At 36.3% G+C, this 14,951-nt stretch overlaps 1 long non-coding RNA gene across 2 annotated transcripts in view; it reads left to right on the forward strand.

Annotated features, from left to right (window-relative positions):
• LOC126762051 (uncharacterized) overlaps positions 1-14,951 on the forward strand; it is a 234,454-nt gene that overhangs the window by 18,128 nt on the left and 201,375 nt on the right. For both annotated transcript variants that reach the window (XR_007667412.1, XR_007667413.1), the window contains exon 2: positions 2,375-2,404. This is a non-coding gene — a long non-coding RNA (uncharacterized LOC126762051). The remainder of the gene's footprint in view (positions 1-2,374; positions 2,405-14,951) is intronic.

Consider the following 14,951-nt stretch of genomic DNA (forward strand, 5'->3'; position numbering starts at 1 on the left):
TCCGCAGTTTTGTAAATTAGTTCAACTACCGTTAATTGACGACCCTGATTTTCTTTAATTTCGTGTTTTATGAACCCACAAACTCTTCGAAGGAGTCACATTATTCTTGTATGAATTTGTGCAAATATCATTTCTCTCACGAATCTTTACGTGATTTTGATGTGCCGCTTTATTTGAGCGCATTTTGTACCGGAACCCATACTCTCCAAGATTGAGCAGCCAACTTCAGACGTATCCAATGAACGTTCTCATATTACTTAATTTGATGGTTCTAATTGTTTAATTCAATCGTTCGTTTCTTGAAAGCGGAGTTGGTTCACATTGAAAGACAGTCTTTGTCGGTTCCGGTAGTTGTGAAGTTGGAAACAGAAGTTCATTGTGAATTTTTAAAGTTGCAACCAGTCAGAGAGCCCAGTTCTGTCAGTTCAGAACCGGAAAACCTCAATTCTCAGTGTTCTTAAGCTTAGGATAAACTCATTTTGCATACAGGGCTGTTGAGATGATGAGTCATTCGTGGCAAAGTGGGTTGGTAATGCTTACTCGACTTATATATGTATATATCCTCTTTTGAATATAAAAATAAATCTCAGGCACTAGGAAAGGGTGAACTAAAGGCACAAAAACTTTTTAGGACCCACACACTTCTGTTAAAGCTTCTCAGGTCTTGGGATAACTTCCTCGGTGTTATTGCTTGGTTAAGCACGTAAAAATCTCAAATCACTTGGAATAGGAGTGTTTTCTATGATGGTATAGGAGTATCATGATCAAAATGGAAGAGAAATAGAAGAGTACGGAAGATCAATAGTGAACTACAACTATCTGTAATCAACTTTGTAATTATTTTTGATAAACTTTTTCATATGCATATAGCAACTTATTTGACTTTACTACAGATTGAGCCAATTTACAGAGATATTTTATACATTATCTTTGTGAGTTTTTAATCCTGTTTCTAATTTTTAGGAACATGTTGTCGTTTGATGGACTTTAGACGAATATATTCGGTTCCGCTCTGGTTACGTGGAACCGAATACTCCGGGAATTGAATTTTGTTTATCGTTTATCTTTACTGGCTTAGACACGATTGCGGTTTCGTCCGTTGCCAATGCACAAAGAACTATAAATCTTCCGCAAAACGGACGGGAATGGGGAGAGACTTGTAGAGTTTGGTCTTTTTTCGTCGGGAGAAGATTGTACGTTTTAATTGTCTACTCAGTCCAAAGGAGCACCTGTTGGCAAGAGTTATTCTGCGTTGAATTTCAAGGGTGATATTGTTGTTGGCGTCGATGTTTACGTCACATGATATGACAGGAGTATTTATTGAAACCCTAATCACACATTGTTTTCCCTTGGTCAATTGATTGAAAATGGAAGCGAAGGACCACCTGAATGCAGGTGATAGCATGGAGGCTATTAGATCAATAGGATCCATCTAATCTATCTATCTAGGCTATTTGAAAAGTTTTATTCAGCAAGTCAGTAGATTTGGTAAAATACGCTATATTTTCCAGCCTAGGTGACCAATATATTTTAAGTTGGAACTATCAAAGCCGGAAAAGACGTTCCTTTTCAACCGGCTGAAGGCTGAGTATTCGCAAAAGTAATGTTTTAGCGTCTCATTTGCGTCCGCGCACGGTTTGCATTTCCACGTTTTTTCGCATGGATTCAATTTCAAAACTAGGCATTTTACTCTTTAGATGTCTGGCTATGGCCTCAAGCAGAACCAGAAATATTCATTATTATTTAAAAAAGTAATAAACAATTAAAAGTGTAAAAAAGGGTTAAAAAAATTCAAAAGTCCGCCATTTTGTTTTTTTTCTTTGAAAATGTTTCATTCTGCTTGAGGTCATAGCTAATTCGATTGAGAAAATGAAACCGTTTTGTTTTTTGCTTTCAGATAATTCTTTTCCAAGAAATGTTGTCATCCATTTACGAATCGAATGAGTTTCAGCAGCCATTTTCAGGACCGCCATTTAAAAAAAAAAATTTTTTTTCAAGTAATTTAATATAGGTACTTTCATTAATTGATTATTCACCATGTTTTGTAATAAAAATAAAATGTATTGAAAAAAATTACGTTTTTTAGAGGAACCTGGCCGTTAGGGGCTTACATTTCCGGCTACACCCGGGTCAACTTAGGTTTTCTCTTACTTATAAGTGGATTGCGGAGTTCCTAACAAGGAAGTCTAAAAATTATACCAGATCTGTAAGTAATGAAAGAATTATACCTTGGGTCATAATAGGGTTATAGAAAGGCTCTACAAGTGAGCCAAAAAATGCTAGCTGATTGAGTGTAAGTTCCAAAATACTCCCACATAATAATAACTGTTTTCCTACCACAAAATTACTAACTTATTTTTCCTTCTTTTTTCAGGAAAATAACGCTGTGTGTACCGTGATAAGGGTAAGTGTTCTTAAGATTTTCAAGCATGGATGTACACTCATTTGGCAATAATTTCTCCACTGCTTCAGGCAGATATACTTATTTATGAGTAAATGCACACCCATACCTACAAACACACATACATATGTATATATACCTACACATTTCAGGTAAGTGTGCAATTGTGTGAAATTCGACCTGCTGGAAATCTGTTTCTTCTGACATTATGCGCCTGTAAAATTTAATTATATCATTAATTTGCCACCACACCGCCAAACCTTTCAAAATTTATATTTGGCGCTGCTTTCTCAAACCGTAAGGCGGTTGCTACATGCCCACACACACACGTACACACTATGAAAGCAGATAACAACAACAAAAGCCGACTTAATAAAAAGTGGCAGCGAAGCGCATCAAAAATTTATGCCTCACCTGAGCACCCGCAGCGTCACGCCGCACAGAAGAAAGCTAAGTAAGCAAATGTGCTTTGAGTGTGTTGGTTGCGGTGTGTATGTGAATGTGTGTGTGTGTGTTTTCTTTATAAGTATAAATGGAATCATAACGGCTATGTGCTTGACAATATGCAGCGAATAGACAGACATTATATACCCGCCGCCAGCTCCTTCCAAAGACGTCAGGCACATAAACGCCCAGGAGTATGTGTGTCTGTGTGTGTGTTCTGTGCAAAGTTTAGCTCTCGCTTGGTGTGGGTGAAATATTATAATTCTCGCTAAATGCGCGCTTTTCTTGTTTTATTCGCTTTTTGCGAAAATTATTATTATTGTTGTTGTTGTTGTGTTTATACTTTGCCACACAAGCAAACATGATTATTTAGTTGCTTGTTGTTCCTTGTTTTTGCTTTTTCTGTACGTCATTGTTATTATTACCGTTACTGTTGTTGTCATAACTGTTGTTGATGTTGTTGTTATGCATAAAATTGACAATATTTTTAGGCGCGCAAGCAAGCTTAAGTGCGCCGCCGTCAAGCGTGTAACAACATTTCCGGCATTAACAATGAGCGCCGCAGCAACAACAACAACAAGACTGAGAGGGAGTGAGTATAACCAAATGAAAAGGTTTGCAAGGGGCTGCGTGTGTGTGTGTGGAGGTGAATGAGGCAAAGGTGCAATGCTGATGGTGCTAAATGGAAATTATTACTTTGACATCAACCGTTATGGCAATAATTGTGTGCGCATGTGCATGTGTGTGTGCGTCGCAGTGTCCTTGTGCTGGGTGCTAGGTTTGCTCGGTGTAGCGGTGAATTTGTCTAGCAAAGGTTGGCGGTTGACAGCGTGTATAAAACGCTATTAAGGCAACAACGCTTTGTAATTTTGCAACAACAACAATAACCGTGTAGTAAATATAATTAGGTTTTTGGTGGGAGTAAAAACTAATAATTGTTATTTTTGTAATAATAACATGTAAATATTTCGGCGTGCAAAGCCTTCTGATGTCTAATAAGTGGCGCAAGTAGGTCTACATACATATATAATAAATGTATGTATGTATGTATATACTATTGTAAATGTTTCTTTAATTTAGAATGTGCTTCAAGCTCAAATTTCATAATCTTAAAGTCTTTCATTTTTAAAGAAGTTTATCTAAGAACAGTTGGCCACTATTTTCGGCAAAGTTGAGGTTAGGGTGATAATTTGTTCTTAATAAAATTCCTGCAAGTTCAGCTTTTTATAGAGGAACTAAGTTGTTAATAGAGAATACAAATATAGATATCCTTTGGGGATTTGAGTGCTCACTAAAACATAATATACGTTTTAATCCCAAGAACTTCGGTAGGATAGCCGATCTATTCTTTATGGTTATCAAGAGCGATACCCCGTTTATTGAAAACTTTAACTCTTTGCTTACCATATTTATAGCAGAGTTACTATTTCTGAAAAGCACGTCAGTATCGGTGATATGCTTTTCAGTGCCGTTAAATTTATTTCTAGCCATCATTCTCTCAAGGGGTTATATATGTACACTTCGAAGGTCGAAAAAAGCGAATTTACCAGAATTTTTTCTGAGAAAACTTTAAATTTATTGGTCCAAAAATTTGTACACATATTACGGTAGCTTTTAACTGTAATTTCAGACTTAGTATTAGTGAAAATATTTATTTCGAAAGGAACTACAGCTGATCTCCGAGAGCTCCTCTCAAAAAAGACGTTTTGCGATGATCACTAAATCTCTGAACTGGATCCTCTGAAATTAAAAGACCAAACAGATTTCGTTAAAGTAAAGTTAAATCTAGTAAAGGAAATCGAGGGAATAAGCAAAATATTTTTTTTTTTTTTTGAAAAATGGCGGTTTCTAAAAAAAATCGATTGTTGACAAAAATTTTTGCCTTAAAGTGTTTATTAAAAAATATTTTTCGATGAGAAAAAATCTTCGATTAATCACTAGAAAATATATTTTACATTTAAGAATCTAATGGTAAAAATTGAAACTAATCGGTTTAGTCGTTTTCGCATAGTGTTGGTCACCAGCTTCGAAAACAACACTTTGAGAAAAACGCGTTTAAAATTTGGATTGCACTATGGAATCACTCTGAAACGCCTTCGGAAATATTCACCAGAACCAAATGAAATTTCCTGTATGTATTCTTAAGTTTATGGATATTAAGGAAGTAAAATAAAAAAAATAATCGATTTTTTGTTGATTTTTTGTTATTTCATGAATTTTCGCATATTGATGCGAAAGATCGGGCTTATTACGAGTCACAATCGAATTCTCACCTTATCTCAATGTTTTTAAATTCTCGGTGGCTTTATGGACTTTCGTCTGATTTTTCTGATTAAAAACAGGTGTGGTGTAGTGATTTCTGAAATACACATTTCACCTCGTCGAGACCATGACCTTTTTAAATGGTAATAACACTTAGAGATTGACAGAAGCAAGCATTTGCTGTTCTATGGAACACTATCCCATTTCGGATAGAAACTGCTTGAATAAATCTTGAAAAATTCTAACCGTGGTTAGTTCAAATCATTTGTCCCGAGAAAAATCAGGAAAATTTAAATCAAAGTTTTACAAAAATAATTAAATTATTGTCGAGTAAGCCGAAAATACAAACAAATACGGCTGTAAGTATTTACAACAAGAAAAGTGTTAATCAAAAGTTATGAGTTCTAAGAATAAGAAGATAAGGGTACAAAGTTTGACGCAATTAGAGGAAGCTAGAAATAGTAACGACAAAATGGAAAATAAGAAACGCATAACAAACTACAACAACAAAACGCTCTGCAGCGCGACAGCAAACAAAGTGTTTAGTATAATTAGTTTTGTACTGCGGCAGAGCAGGGGTTGAGTGAGACGCGATGCCAGGTTGGGTAATTAAAGTCTGGCTAAAATAATAGGGGAGTAAGATTTTATTTATACAAATGAATATTGTAGCAATGGGATTGAAAATAGATTTAGAGTTATTTTGAAAATAGAAAATGAAAAATTAGATGTACGTCAGTTTGAACCCCTTTTAAGTATTTCAGTCTAGAGGCATGAATTTCAGGTAATTTTTGAAGTGTCGTAAAACAAAAAAATTTATATTTTTTATACTTTTTTCTTTTAGTAATTTATTAACAGTACAGGAATACAGAAAAATATCTGAAAATAAAAAAGTAAAAAATTTAAGAAATTAGGATTTGGCCGGTTGGGGGGTGGATCTCAAAAAATTAACAACGACCGTACCCACGATTTCAACACTTATAGCAATCCGAAAGCAAAAAAAAATATTTTTCGAGAATGAGGTCGGAATGTCTGGACCTATGAAATGACTTAAAACAATCTTAATATAATTGTTTTCACAAAATGGCGGCTGCCCAAAAAAAAAAATGTTTGAAGCATTTTTTTCGACTGTTTCGAATTTTTTAAAATAATGAACATTGAAATTTTGAGATATGGCTGCTTCTAGTCTATGCCTAAATCTGTAAAAAATGTGTAATCTCTGTAAAAAATGTAAGTATTATAAATCGGTCCAGCAGATCCTGACGCTTTAAAAAAGACAGTTTCAAAGTTTCAAGAAAAACGCATCCGGGTCAGGAAAATAGTTACGTATGTATGTATATCTCCGAAAATGATTTGAATTTTGAAAAATTCGCTTTTAAACATTTTTTTGAATAGTTAAACTTTGAAAATATGAAAAAACAAAAGTAGATTTGTTTTTATTTCAGACTAGAACACACCCTTAAATTTTTGAAATTTTTTTTTCATAAATCTTCGTATTTTTTCTAATACAAAAGAAATGCTTTTTCCAAATATTAAAAAAAAAACATAAGTCACACAACACTGAAAATTTACTCAAAATCTACTTCTGCGTTTTAATATTTAATTAATTTTCTAATATTATATCATTTCAGTCATAAGATATTTCACTTAATTTAAATATGTCTTATATGAACTCATAATTTTATGGTGACAGTATTTTCAAAACACCATTTGGACTCAACTTTGGCTCATTCATAAACATTCTCCATAAACCCGCTCATTTTAAACCCAAACAACCAAAGAGCCAAAGTTTGCTGCATAATTGTTGCGTATACGCCCTGTCTTTCCGAATTTCTTTCTGCAAAGTAAAATGATTTGCTAAGCGCCAGCTGCTGATTTAAATTACTATTAATAATTTAGCCGAATTTTAGACGCCACTGCTGTGCGACAACGACAACAACAATAGCGACAACAACAGCCACGTTTATTTTTGCATAAGAAAAGTTATAATGAATTGAGAGGCAAAAGCTGGGAAACAGATGGGGAGGTAAGTGGATAAATGCAGAAGGCAACAGAAAAAATATTATTTTACCGTTATTGTTGTTGGTCGCGGTGCACAGCCTCGTTGTTTATACACACATATATGTACATATACATATGTACTTGTTTGTGTCTGTATTGAAGTCTGCTTATATAAATGCTGATAGCTTGGCTTGTGCCAACAATAGCAACAACAACAATGCGAACCGTAATAACAAACTGTATGGCAATGGCGTAAATGCTGAAACCGAAAACTTTTCCAGCACAAATTTTTAGTCCTCTCAAACCCCACACGCTCACACTGCGATGCAAGTATCAAAGCAAAGAAGATGAGAACAAAGCGTAGACATTCTGCATATGTACTTGTATATATGTACATATGTATATATGTATATGAAGATAGCGTATATGCTGGTAGGCCATAAGAGTGAAATGGGTTCAGCTTATGAAAAGGCAAACAAAAAACAGCGATTACGACAAAAAACAATAAAATTATGCCAGCAAGACAGTCAAACGGAGCAACAAAGAAGTTTACACATTCACTCACACATAGTATGCTGTTGTGCATGTGTGTGTTGAGGCTGGTACATATGTGTGAATGTGTGGAGGTGTAAAGCTTTATGCTTCATTGAGGCAAAATTTATGAAGTGAATTGGGACCGACTTCTGAAAAAGTTTTACAGCGTGCTGTAACAGTATTATGGGCATGTAGCAACACAGTAATGTATGTAAATACAGTTGGGTGCAAAGAAAATGTAGCAAGCTTTCAATTGATATTATTAGCCTCAACATGCGCGCCGTGAGTTCTGCTTTCACCAGATTGGGTAAGGAAGCAAAGCAAATGGGTCTGGTAGTGAACGAGGGCTAGATGAAATATCTCCTGTCATCAAACAAATAGTCGTCGACTTCCACGTGACTGTTGACAGCCATAACTTCGAAATCGTAGATAATTTCGTATATATTGGAACATTCCAGCTCTGAAAGTATTCGACGCAGTACCCGCCTGGGGAAGCAGAGGAAGAGGAGGATCTCCACACCGTTGGATCGATCAGATGGAGAAGGACTTGGCTGCACTTGGTGTCTCGAATTTGCGCCAAATCGCTAAAAAAAGAAACGATCGGTGCGCTGTTGTTAACTCGGCTAGGCGGTGACTACGCCATTAAAGAAGAAGAAGAAGATCCTTTATGTATATATAACCCTATATCTATCTCGATTGGTTTTAGGTGATACGTACCGTTAGGTCAACAAAACTATTCTACTTTGTACCGACTGGTTGCAAGTGTATAAAAATAAATACTATGCAATATTTCAAGTTTCAAATCTTACTGAACTGTAGAGCAAGAATCGCCACAACAAGCTTGATGATTCTCTGTGATAATCCATAAAGAAACCTCACTGCATTTTATTAGCACGCAACTGTCATTGCAAAGCCCTTCACTTATATATATATACACACAATTCCACAAAGAAGTGTTTACGTTTGCAAGCTTGTCAACTTATCCTACAAAACTGCTCCCTCCGAGACACTCCGTGATCATTTGTTATTGCCGCTCGACTACGAAGTCTACTGGCAAGTACGTACTGCACTACTCGCAAAGTTTGCATGACAGTTTCTTGTTGACTCGCTGCCTTCACATCCATGCAAATATACATACATATATACACGAAATATATACAACTTCCTACAAATAAACACGCTTGCAACAATTGTCGACCTAACGTTGCTGACTGTGCAACCTCAACTATAACAATCCTTTACAAGCTTGTGTGTGTCATTGTTTGATAGATAGTAAGGGCTTGATGAAGGTAAAATAAATGGCGAACCAAAGTAATACGGGAGTAAGTAAAAGTTGCAAGAAATAGAAAAAATGTTGTTTTTAACTTTAGACATAGAGTTGTTGTCACAAAATGGTTGCTTGGAGTTGTCGTTGCTCTGCGTAAATTTTGTTGTAAGTAACAAAGTAATTATATATATTTATAGCAGTGGTGGCAGTTAGATCCACTTTGGAATGAAGTTTCTTCTTAGTTTCGTATGTCGATTCTATAAGCAGATTCAGTCTTTACTCGTTCTACTAATTCTTCACATAACTGCTTGGCACGCTAAATATTTGAAATCTGCACTTATTGATGAAAAATGAATTCGCCAAATGAAAATCACTGAAATATATTATTTGATCAAATATGACCCGGACTAAAAAAAATATATATATTTTGCGACCTCTATTCAGTCTTCAGTTTCAGATCTTCTGCTATATGGAAGATTCAAGCGATCCATCTTTAATTATTTCAAAGTACTTAAATAGGTGGATAGACGACTGGTATGAGGGTGATTTTCGAAGACTTCAAGACCTTCACTGAATGCTTTCGACTACTTGAATACTTTTGTGTTGTGATAAAGTAGACTCACCAAGACCTTCTGCGACATTTTTAACGATTCTGTAACCAGGCTTCCAATGCAGACACAAAATTTTAAAGCAATCTCGTCAGACAGCCCTTTCGCACATTAATTGACATATGGAGATCAAACTACACACCAATATAAAAAAGGTTGCATAAGCTTAGAAAAACAGTTCTTATCGATTCGATTTTCATTCGCGGTTTAAATGCCGCAGTCCGTGTCAAATTTGATCAGATGTTATAGATACCCAAAATCTCTTTGTATGGTTTAAAAAATGTTTCCAAAATAGTACTTAAGGCTTATATCTGCATTCCATATATACATATACATATGTATGTATATCGATAACTGTAATTGGAACCGTACTTAAAGTGAATAAATACCCGCACAGAAGCTTAAGCATACAAACGATAAAACCTGCCAACAAGCATTAATATATGTACATGTCAATGTATATACATATATGTATGTATATATGTGCATGTGTGTGTGTAAATAAATCGGTGAATGTACATTCGCTTAATACAAATTGTTTACTGCCAGCAAATGTAAATTTAATACAATGGAAGTGGGAATATAAATACCTGTCAGCCTTACACACACACACCCATACACTTTAGTGGTGTTCTATAAACTCATCGATATGCACATATACATGCATATGCTTATTTCAGTTTATCATATGTGTAATTTTATGGCGCATTGCCATCATTTCTTGTGGGCCGATATGAAAATGCTACAAATAAATTCGCATTGTCAAATAACACTCATTCACACGCAAATATGTACAATGTAAATTTCTATATGCATGTGCATGTATGTGTGTGCATGTGTAATCGAAGTATTGGTTGCTGCGCGCATGTGTGTCGCTTTATTGCCTTTAATAGTGGAGTGAAATTGCTGCCTTTTAAGCCACAAACAACTAAAACAACACAAAAAGTAAATGAAAATAAATAAAAATTGAACTGAATAAAAAACGAAGCAAATACAACGGTGCAACGCAATTCACTCGCCACCAATTTGACTGTTGGCATTAAGTGAATTTTTTAATGGCGTTGCCATATGTTGACTGTTAATTTTGCATACGCTGTTTTTTAACGGATGCAATTTGAATACCCTGAACAGGTAGATTAAGTTTGGAACAGGTAGATTGAGTTTACTTCGAAGTTTTTAACGCCCAGAAGGAAGCTTGCGAGACCCTATGAAATATGTATCAAAATGATCAGCATGACGAGCTTTGTTGATTTAGAATTGTCCGTCTCTCCGTATATCTGCATATCTGCGAGTTAGCCTCCCAGTTTTGAGACACCGATCTGAAATTTCGCACGATATTGAACCCTAGCTGACTGCACTGTGTGATCCTAGTGAGTTTTATATTGTTCAAAAGTTGTTAGTGTAATTATAAGGTATATAGGTCAATCTTGGCAGACTATTTTTATACCCTTGCAAAATGTTGCTAAAGAGTACAACAGATCTTTTCCCCTAACGGTTGTATGTATCACCTAAAACTAATCGCGATAGATATAGTTATATGATTACGAGACGAGTTCAATTCCTTGTGACTGTCTCACTGCCTGTTTGTGCGTCCGTCCGTGCAAGCTGTTTTTTGAGAAAAGTTGAGATACCGTAATGAAACTTTGTACATATATTCCTTGGTAAAAATGCACGGACGAGTTCGTAGAGGAGAGTGTTCAGACATCTGCAACGCCCACAAACCGCCATTAAAGGAAGACCTATAAAATGCCATAACTAAACACTAAATTAAGATATATAACTGTAATTTGGCACAGAGGATCGCAGTAGCAAGGGCACCTGTGAGCTAAAATATTTTAAAAAGTGGTCATGGCCCCGCGCCCTAATAGGTTTAATGTACATACATACCTCTCGAACCGTTCAAGTCACCTACAACCACGCCTTCTTCCCATATAACACAATTTTGGATCTCATTTGATTCTTTTAACCTCCGGTACACTAATAAATCTAAGAGAATACAACTTTGCAAGAACATTTCTTTTAAAATATGCCACCGTAATAAATCTAAGATAGGTACCGAGTATGCAATCGCCAGTACTTATAAATAGCTTTTAACAGAAAATTTCGGTCAATGTATGAGGCATATAATTGAAATTAAGAGATAATCATTTCCTTACAATTGTATGTCTGTGTGTCAAAAATCGGCTGTTAGAGTTTTAGACGAGTCGCGAGGCGAAATATTAATCTGCTGTTATTGACCACATTTTCACGCAATAAGCATACTGCTTTAAATTAATCGTTAAATTTATCGATAACTCTTCAACAATTCTACACAATTATTAATGAGTATTAAAGAGGAGCCCACAATAAAAACTCTATTTGCGCAGCCACCGCGTTGTGAGAATTGCCATTTCAATTTAAATGCTTACAAACACACTTTCATACACAAACACATACATACATACACACGTAGTTGATATAGGTATTTACTTACGCAAGCTTAAGCAGCCATAAGGATACAATGAAATTTCCACAAGTCGTAGGATAACAAAAGCAAACACTTGCAATGAATATGCGAAACCTACGCTCACACAAAGCAACAAACATACATATACACTCAACCACACAACAAACCATTCGCCCATCCTCGCCTACATGCTTGCCTTTCTGTGCTTGTAAATAGAATGAAATTTATAGGCGCATGTGGCACGAGGCGCGTTTACATATAAACACATTCACACATATATATACATACATATATGTATATTTATGGTATGTTCACCGTCACATACATAAATGTACTCATAAGCGCAACTCACCGTGAGTTACGCCAGCCATGTGCTTGATACATATACTCAACCCACTCACTCACCGCTCGCGTGGCTCCCGTGTGTTGATATCTCTCGTTGCTTGCACCTAACGGTCGCATGGAGCCGACCGGCAATTCGCAGATGAAGTGAACCTGTTTAACGGCTGTCGCACGCCAACAAACAAAGCGACTTACAAATTTACACCGATAACATATGTATGTATGTATGTAAGAGCCTATATACACAAATACACTTTAGGTACAAATATACATAGTGTATATATTTGTATTGGCGTTTGAACTTCTGTAGCCATGTTGCTGTTGCATGACTTTAAATCACTTGGTAGTTGCTGCTAATTCATCCTTTCTACGCTCTACTCTCAATGTTTCTTGTTCTCTTTCTCTCTCCATCTTTCTGTCCCTCTTTCTGAAGCTATTACTTTTCTCTCTCTCCAAGCTCTCCTACTCGATGTCGTAGAGAGCGTTGGATTTTCCGCTGAAGTTAGATATCTGAGCAGATAATTTTTCTCCATGCTTCATCGTCTTTCATATTATCTCTATGCTCAGCACTCTTCTCTCTGGCATTAGCATTTTTGGCATACTCTCAGCTCAATATTTCTATGGCTTTCCCTCTTGAGGATAAGAAAGTCACTCATACAACAATGTATCCCCATAAACTTTAGACAGACCGCCATGCTTGTTTCTTCAGCTTGGTGCTCTTTTCAAAATAAAAAAGTCACTCATACGACATGGTGTCTCCATAAACTGTAGCATATATTTTTGTTAGTGTTGCAGGTATTACGCTCTAGATCTCTCCTCATTGCAGGTGTTACTGTTAGTGTTATTTTTATTACGAATACGCTTGTCGGCTCTCCATGTATTAATGACTTACTCTCTGCAAGTTAAACAAGTCACTCATACAACATGGTGTCCCTCTGCATTCATTGCTTGTTGCTAGTTTTGCTTGAATAATTAGTTGTTGTTATAATTCCTTCCGACTACCGTTGACATATTGCATTTATTGCCGTTATTTCTGCACTATTCAGCTCTCTCGCTCTTTTATTACTTACTCTCTCTGATACTTACATCTCTATACTTATGTCGTAACTATCACACTTATCATTTTACTTGGTTTATTTTGGTTATGGAATGCTTACTCAAATATACTCAGCCTCGCGCAGATACACGCACGCACACATACATACATATATATACACATATGTATGCATGTGTAGCGACTATACTTTGAGTTTTAGCATAATTTCCAATGCGATTGTGTTAGTTTGCTCCATTTTCCGTATTACAGACGGTTTAAGCAACAACAAAGACAGACAAGTTAAAAGGAAGAAATTAGATAAAGCAACAGCAGGCGGCAGTCGGCAGTCGGCAGTCAGCAGTGGGGCAGCGTGTGAGTGAGAGAGGAAGAGAGAAAGGGTAGCGCCAACATGGCAGCTGGTGGACAGTAAACGGCAGGCTGTTAGCTCGGCATTGCCGCAAGCGTCGGCGCCGAAATGTATGCTATTACTTCTGTGTGTGCAGGTACCGTTAAATATTACGGCATACCGATACACTCACGCTTGCACATTGCCACGCTGATGTATAATCTGCCGTTTCAATGACTTAACTGGAGCATGTTGCACGCTGCGTGGTGCAAGCGGCAGACAAACGCGCACCCACACCCACTCATACAAAGACGACGTTGCAGGTGGTACCTTTGCTTTAATGGAAATAATTATGTGTCGTGAGGAGTCTGCTTGAAATTTTCATTATATGCAAATTATCCCAATTGCAATCTGCAGGCAAATGTTGTTCCTCGAAGTTGAGCAAATTCCATGTGAAAATGCAGCATGAAGACGTGGGGAATTACAAACTTTTTGGCTTAATGTAGTAATTTTGCATTGAAGAGTTTCGAAATGCGAATTATAAACTTTGAAACCATAAAGTAATGAATGAAAATGAATTAGAAGCAAATTTTTTTTTCAAATTCTAAAAGTTTGTTTCGAGTAGTCTCTTAATTTTAAACAAATTCGTAGAAAAAGGTACCTGTTTTATTGTGCTGAGTCCTGCCATAAGTTCTATTACAAGTTCAGGTAGTTATAAAATTGAAACTATGTTAAAATACATATTTTACAAATGTTAATTAAACTTAATAATGGATATAATAAGATGCAAATGAGCGATGAAAAAAAATTTATTTGAAACGGTCACCTTTTGCTTTCACTCAAGTCCTCAAACGATTCAACAACCGATCGATAGCAGCACCCACAGTTTCTGTTGGTATTGAAGACGGTGTTCGAACCAACGATTTTTCGAGATGATCCAAAGGTCTGTGTGTTTCCAACTCTGACTACCCAATGTAGTCCAATGGCCTTCCAGGCAGCCAATCATCGGTGGCTATGAAAGTAGAAATATTCTTTTTAAGTCACTGTGTGTGGTTTTTTCCTTATGTGCTTGAACCGAATTTTTCTGGATGATCCAAAGCTCCCCATTCATGAGGGTATCGCTTAACGGCTTTACCGCGACTTCTTAAACGTCCTGCTGGTTGCCTATTGTTTACTCCTTTTCAGAGAAGTTAAGAGTTCTTGCTGTCTTTACAGGAGACTCCCCACCAAACCTATAAAGCAGCTGAATAGTGATCACGTTGAAGCC

Source organism: Bactrocera neohumeralis, chromosome 6 (assembly GCF_024586455.1).
Source record: "Bactrocera neohumeralis isolate Rockhampton chromosome 6, APGP_CSIRO_Bneo_wtdbg2-racon-allhic-juicebox.fasta_v2, whole genome shotgun sequence".
Taxonomy (NCBI): Eukaryota; Metazoa; Arthropoda; class Insecta; order Diptera; family Tephritidae; genus Bactrocera; species Bactrocera neohumeralis.